The following is an 8,172-nucleotide window of genomic DNA, read 5'->3' as shown; positions in this document are numbered from 1 at the left end:
GGCACAACCAATCATCAAATGGCACATAATTGAAGATAAAATGTCTACTCATTGTATTGATATGAATGTGAATACATGTGAGAATACAATAAGTAAAGTAAAACAAGACAAAACACAAAAACATCTATGGCCTCCTCGAGGATGAGGCACCTCCTCTCGAGGATGTGGGTCCTCCTCTCGTGGATGTGGCTCCTCCTCTCAATCGGCTCTGCTCCATGAGGAGGGTGACTGCATCTGTAACATAGCCAAGCTGCGTGATAATAGACGTAGTGGCTCTGCTATGTGTAGTGGAGAGCTCAGTCACCGACGTCTGAAGCCCAGTCACCGACGTCTGAAGTGCGTCCAGCTTGTCGATGAGTACATTCGACAAGCGCTCGGCCCCCTCGGTGGTGGTGTGCATGTCACGACCTATGTCCTCTCGCATCTGTCGAGTGGTGCTCGTGACCTCACTCATGCTGTGGAACTGGGCCTGGACCAAACTCCGGACATTGTAGATCTCTTCCCGTACATGAGCCGTCATGTCAGTCACGGCTGTCAAGGAAGGGACCAACTGAGAAGATACGGGTGCAGGAGTGGGAGCAGGCACCGCACCTCGGAGCTCCCGAAGCAGCTCATCCCTCACATCTCTGACTATCTCCTGTCGCAGCTCCCGGAGCTGCTCAGGATCAATCCGGACCTCCATGGATGGTGGAGCCGAGGAGGAAGGTCCGGCGGAGGTGGTAGGAGCAGGAGGAGTGGATGGAAGGTCTGGATGGTCTGGAAGGTCTGGGTAGTCTGAATCGGGCTCAGGACTGGGTGAAGGTCTGGTGGTCTGAGTGGTGAGGGTAGACTTCCTAACCCATACCCCCTCTCTCTTCCGAAACCCCATCCTGTGTAGGGTCCCCGCACGCGTGCGATCAGTCCATCGCAAAGCGCGAAAGGGCTCCCCCTCAGGAATGGGAACCTCGTACTCCCTAAAAAGAAGGGTGAAAATCATGCCGTATGGGAGGGTGAGCCTAGGTCTATCTAGGGGCTCACACATATACCTATAGATGAGCTTAGGGAAGTTGATTGGGGTGTCCTGAAGGATATAGAACATAAGAGCTAGGTCTCTCTCATTTACAAAATCAAATCTCCCTGTCTTAGGGAAGATGGATCTAGACAGAATACTCAAGAGGATCCGCACTTCAATCGGTAGTGAGCTTGCGGATACCTCGTCTAGAGGTGACTGGGGTGGATGTCCTAGAACGGCCGTAAGGGCCTCAACCCTATCCTCAGGGTGTGCGGGAGCCACCCCTGCTAATGGAAGGTGGAGGATGTGGGCAATAAGATTCTCCGTGACACGCAAAGGGACACCGGCTACTGTGCCCTCGATACCTCCATCTCCCCGATGGACGGTACCATAGAACTCTCTAATAAGGTCCGGGTATGTGGGGAGGTCCAGTGTAAGGAAGTACTCTAGGCCCTGGGCCCTAAGTCTATCACCTATGGTGAACCCTTCCCGGGAGAGGAAGTCGAAATCGACATACCTCCCGGTGGAGACGACCTTTCCGGCCAATGGCCTCGCGGGAACCGCCCTAGGCGGGGAACGAGCCGGAGGTGGTTGCCTCGCGGGATCGTGCCGCGCCTTGGAGCGCCGCTCGGGACCGGCCTCGGGTCGGGACCTCTTCCTAACTACGGTCTTACGCGGCATTTTGACCTAAACTGAGAGGAAAAACCTAGAGGACGGTGAAGGACCGACGGAAAAGACTCGGAACCGACCGGGAATGACCTAGGAAGGGAGGAGAACTCAATGTCCGGCGAAGAATCGACGGGAAAATGGCTTGGAGATGATCGGGGACGACCTAGGAGTCGGCTCTAGGGCTTTTTGAACAGTGGCGGCTTGAAAGAAAAGTGTTTTCGAAACGACAAATCTAGGGTTAAAAAGTCGGATCCCGACTGCGAGTCGACTCCACTGAGTCGCGAGTCGACTCCAGAATATGCGCGAGTCGACTCTCCTTATGCGCCTGTGGACCTCGAGTCGACTCCCGACAGTATGCGAGTCGACTCCCCCTCTGCTGCCATCTTTGCGAGTCGACTCCCGCCAATGCGCGAGTCGACTCCCCCTTAGGAGCCGGCTCTGAAACTTACTCGTGCCGAATGACGGAAAATCACTTAATTAAGATCTGATTTGATGATCATTGGAAAGAAACTCTATTTTTAACCACATTGTAATCATCAAAATCAATGTATCTAGTGGAACCACTAGGATGGATCAATCACTCCTAATCCCCTCCTAAGCACACTAAACCTCTCTTCACTTAGGGGTTTTGTAAAAATATCTGCTAATTGATTATCAGTACAAACAAATTGGAGTGTCACATCACCATTCAATACATGATCTCTTATGAAGTGATGTCTTATCTCAATGTGTTTAGTTCTTGAATGTTGAATTGGATTTTTAGTTAGGTTTATGGCACTTGTATTATCACAATTAATGGGAATTTTATCTTGTTTAATGCCATAATCTTCTAATTGTTGTTTAATCCATAAGATTTGAGCACAACAACTCCCGGCTGCAACATATTCAGCTTCTGCAGTGGATAATGCAACCGAGTTTTGTTTCTTGCTAAACCATGAGATAAGGTTTTCTCCTAGAAATTGACACGACCCGCTGGTACTTTTTCTATCAAGCTTACATCCAGCGAAGTCTGAATCTGTATACCCTATTAAGTTTAGGCTAGATTCTTTAGAGTACCATAGCCCTATGTTCTTAGTTCCTATTAAGTATTTAAAAATTCTCTTAACTCCAACTAGATGTGATTCTTTAGGATTAGCCTGATATCTAGCACACATGCACACACTAAACATAATATCAGGTCTACTTGCAGTAAGATACAGTAAAAATCCTATCATACCTCTATAAAGTTTTTGATCTACAGATTTACCTGATTCATCTTGGTCTAACTTGCATGATGAGCTCATGGGGGTGCTGATTGACTTGTTTCCCTCCATGTCAAACTTCTTGAGCATCTCCTTGATATATTTGGCTTGATTGATGAAGATGCCTCCTTCAGACTGTTTGATTTGAAGCCCGAGAAAGTAGTTCAGCTCTCCCATCATGCTCATCTCAAACTCACTCTGCATCAAATCAGCAAATTCCTCGCAGAGGCGATTGTTAGTAGCACCGAAAATGATATCATCAACATAAATCTGTACTAATAACATATCCTTATTTTGCTTTTTCAGAAATAGTGTTGTATCTACATTTTCCCTAGAGAATTCATGTTCTAATAGGAATTTGCTAAGCCTCTCATACCATGCTCTAGGTGCTTGTTTTAAACCATAAAGTGCTTTATTTAGCTTATATACATGATTGGGGTATTGATGATTTTCAAAACCAGGAGGTTGTTCTACATATACCTCCTCATTAATATACCCATTTAAAAATGCACTTTTTACATCCATTTGAAATAGTTTGAAGTCCTTAGAGCATGCATATGCTAATAGTAGTCTAATCGCCTCAAGTCTAGCTACGGGAGCAAAGGTTTCATCAAAATCTATACCTTCTTCTTGATTATACCCCTTTGCTACTAGTCTAGCCTTATTCCTTATAACAATTCCATTTTCATCAAGTTTATTTTTATAAATCCATTTAGTACCAATAATTGGATTTCAGAAGGTCTCTCTACTAGATTCCACACTTTGTTTCTAGTAAATTGGTTTAGTTCTTCTTGCATTGCATTTATCCAATTTACATCATTTTCGGCTTCTTCTATATGTTTGGGCTCAAAGTGTGAAACAAAAGCTAGATGGTTATTCAAATTCCTAAGGGATGCTCTAGTCCTAACGGGTTGAGATGGATCATCTAGAATTAGTTCCTTAGGATGCCCATGAGCATACCTCCAAGCTTTAGTTAGCCCATGATCCATAATAGCCTCTTGGCTTGATGATTCTCCTTCAATCAACTTTTGATTATCATCTTGTAATCCCATCTCATCTATCTTTTCTTCAAGTATTTCCATATCATCATCAAAATTAACCTTCTTACTAGACGAGATGTCACTAGAGTCATCAAAAACAACATGTATAGATTCTTCTATAACTAAGGTTCTTTTATTAAAGACTCTATAGGCTTTACTAGTTGTAGAATAACCTAAGAATATTCCTTCATCAGATTTAGGATCAAATTTCCCTAGATTATCTTTCCCATTATTATGCACAAAACACCTACATCCAAAAACATGAAAATAATTAACCTTTGGTTTTCTGTTTTTCCACAGTTCATAAGGTGTTTTCTTTATAATGGGTCTCAATAGAACTCTATTTAGTATGTGACAAGAGGTATTAATGGCTTCTCCCCAAAAGTACTTAGGGAGGTTACTTTCACATAACATAGTTCTAGCCATTTCCTCTAGTGTTCTATTCTTCCTTTCCACCACTCTATTTTGTTGTGGTGTCCTAGGTGCTGAGAAATTATGGGTTATCCCCTTCTTACTACAAAATTCATTAAATGACTGATTTTCGAATTCGGTACCATGGTCACTTCTAATGGCTATGACTGAAGACTCTCTAGCATTTGTTACTTCCTTATGGAACTTCTTAAACATAGAAAATGCTTGATCCTTATGCACTAGGAACATGACCCATGTGTACCTAGAGTAATCATCTACTATAACTAGACCATATTTATTTCCACCTAGGCTTGTTGTTCTAGTTGGACCAAATAGGTCCATGTGTAATAATTCTAGAGGCCTAGAGGTAGAGACACATTTTATGGATTTAAAAGAGTTCCTAGATTGTTTGCCAAATTGACATGCTTCACATATTTTGTTCTTTTCAAATTTTAATTTTGGCAAACCTATCACGGAGTCTCTTTTAACTAGTTTAGTTATTGTGTCCATGCTTGCATGACCTAACTTACGGTGCCATAACCAACTAGCATCATTATCTTTAGTTTCATTTACAACTAAACATTGGTTATGTTTTGCAAGATCTTCTAGCTCTACAACATATACATTTCCACGTCTAATCCCTTTAAAAACTAAACTATTATCATTAGGGTTTGTTATAATGCATAGTGATGGCTTAAACATAACATCATACCCTTTATCACATAATTGACTAATGCTTAATAAGTTATGCTTAAGACCATCAATATATCTAACATTATCAATAAAAGTAGAAGGGGTGATTTGAACTTTACCAATACCAATGATGTGACCTTGGTTGTTGTCTCCAAAAGTCACAGCACCTCCCTTCTTAGCTTCAAGGGTGAAAAATTGATCTTTGTCACCCGTCATGTGCCTTGAGCAGCCACTATCCAAGTACCAGCAGTTTTTGTTGACCTTGGCTGCAAGACACTCCTACACAAGCAAATCATGTCATCTTAGGTATCCAAGTTTTCTTGGGTCCTTCATGGTTAGTCAAGTTGGTTCCTTTTGGAACCCATACCCTTTTAATTTTTCTTTTTGTTTTATTTTTTCTAAAATTACACACATTCGCTTTATGACCTATAGTACCACAGCAAAAGCAAGTTATTTTCTTAGTTTTAGTTTTCCCAGCTTTAACAAAGAAGTTACTAAGAAGTTTTTGTTTATTTCTTGGTTTATACCCTAAACCCGCTTTATTAAATACGGCTCGTTGACTATTAAGTATCATGTTTAATTTTTCAGAACTATATGTAAATTTTTCAACTAAGGGTTTGTATTTGTTAAGTTCTTTAGTTAGAGTTTGATTTTCTGCTTTTAGGTCATTAAGTTCTTTTGTGAGATCCTTATTTAAGATTTGTTTATGATTTTTAAGTTCTGAAAGTTCCTTAGTTAGTTTTTCATTATCTTTAGTTAAGGTACTAGTCTTTTGAGTTAAAAGTTGGTTGCTTGTCTTAAGTTCTATATTTTCTTTGATGATTAAATCCTTATCCTTAACTAATTTATCGTATTTATGTAGGTATGATTGATTAGCTATTTTTAGTTCTTTATTCTTAAGATTTATGGCCTTATATTCTACCATTAATTCATTAAATGCATCATAAAGTTCATCAAAAGAAAAATCAGGATGCGTATCGGAAGTTACCTCGTTTTCATTGGCCATGAAGCAGAAATTGGCCTTCTCTTCTTGTTCATCATCTGATGAGGAGGATGATGAGTCGGAGTCGGATAGTGTTGTGACAAGAGCCTTCTTCTTCTTGTACTTACTCCCCTTCTTCAGTAAGGGGCACTCAGCTCTTATGTGACCCGGCTTCTTGCACTCGTAACACCCAATCCCCTCATTTTTTCTTTCCTTACCTTTGTCCTTGCGGTAGGAATTTGAGGGGCCTCTCCTTTGATGATAGGACTTCTTGTGGTTGATGAATTTCTTGAACTTGCGCACAAGAAGAGCCTCACCATCATCTTCCTCATTCTCTTCTTCGTCACTGCTGCTACTGCAAGACAAGTCCTTGTTAGATGAAGTAGACTTAAGAGCTATTACCTTTTTCTTGTGGGAGGACTCCTCTTCGCTGTGTTGCTTCATGGTTAGCTCGTGAGTCATTAGGGATCCAAGGAGCTCTTCAAGTGGAAGCTTGTTCAAGTCTTTAGCTTCTTGGATTGCCGTCACCTTGGCTTCCCATGACCTTGGTAGGCAGCGAAGTATTTTCCTGACAAGATCACTGTTAGTATAGCTCTTGCCAAGGCTTTTTAGGCCATTGACAATGTCAGTAAACCTAGTGAATATGCTAGTGATTGTCTCATTAGAATCCATTTTAAATAGTTCATACTTATGAACCAATATATTAATTTTGGATTCTTTAACTTGATTCGTGCCCTCATGGGTCACTTCAAGTCTATCCCAAATCTCTTTTGCAGAGTTGCAAGTAGAGACCCTATTGAATTCATTTCTATCCAAGGCACAATAAAACACATTCATAGCTTTAGAGTTTAGTTGTGCCTTCCTCATGTCATGTTCATCCCAATCCTTTTCTAGTTTGGGTACCTTGATACCCTCTACATATATGGATGGGATGTATGGGCCATTTACTACAATGGTCCACATCTCATAGTCTTGGGCTTGGATGAATATTCTCATCCTAGCCTTCCAGTATGAGTAGTCGGATCCATTAAAGAAAGGGGGTCTTTGGGTGGACTGACCCTCAATGTGGGAAGATCCAAATGGGGTTGTCATTTTGATCTTTTAACTCTTGGGTGGAAGAGTTTAGGCTCTGATACCACTTGTTGCCCAGATAGACAACCCAAGAGGGGGGGGTGAATTGGGTTTTAAAATAATTTGAATAATTAAAACGATGTGGTTGACTAATTAAAAACTATTGCAAGTTATTTAATTAATGCTAAGTGCTGTGAGTGATGTGAGGGGAAGAAGAAGAGAGACAATCCAACACAAACACAAGGTTTTATAGTGGTTCGGAGCTAACCCTTGCTCCTACGTCCACTCCCCAAGTCTCACTTGGGAATTCACTATAACCCCCTTGGATTACAGCCGGTTGTTTTCCAAGCTCACAACCAAACTTGTTGTTTTACGAGCTCACAACGAACTCGGTCGGTTTTCCCAGGCTCACCGACTAGAACCGCCCCGATTGTTTTCCCGGGATCACAATCAAACCCTTACACACATTGGTTTTAACTCGGCTGTTGCCCAGAGATGGTCACCCAAGAGGGGGGTGAATTGGGTGTTTTAAAAACTTTTGACTAATTAAAAATAAAACACACGAATATATGCACTAAAGTAAAGAAGGAGGAATGAGAAAGGTCAATCGCAAACACAAGGTTTTATAGTGGTTCGGAGCTTCCACTGCTCCTACATCCACTCCCCAAATCACCTTTGGGAATTTCCACTATAATCCACGATTACAGTACGGTAGTTTTGCGAGTTTACTACCCAACTCGTTGTTTTACACCGGGCTCACAACAAACCCTAAAACCCCCTGTTGCCCAAGGTGACAATCCAAGAGGGGGGGGGGGTGAATTGGTTTCTTCTAAATTTTAGTGCTTTTAAAACTTTCTTAGTTAAATGCGATGGATGCTTTCTTAGGTTATTTGAGTGAGTTAAACTAATGCAAGAATAGAAAGTAAAGCAAGAGAAAATGAAAGCACAAACACAATCCAAACACAACAATATATAGTGGTTCGGTGCTCTCCTTAGCACCTACGTCCACTCCCCAAGCGTACCCTTGGGAATTCACTATAATCTCGCGGATTACAGTTGGATTGTTTTCCGGGC

This window comes from Phoenix dactylifera, chromosome 17, assembly GCF_051530095.1.
Source record: "Phoenix dactylifera cultivar Ajwa chromosome 17, Ajwa_hap1_PhDact_Kaust_v1.1, whole genome shotgun sequence".
NCBI classification, from domain to species: domain Eukaryota; kingdom Viridiplantae; phylum Streptophyta; class Magnoliopsida; order Arecales; family Arecaceae; genus Phoenix; species Phoenix dactylifera.
This window is presented reverse-complemented; position numbering follows the sequence as displayed.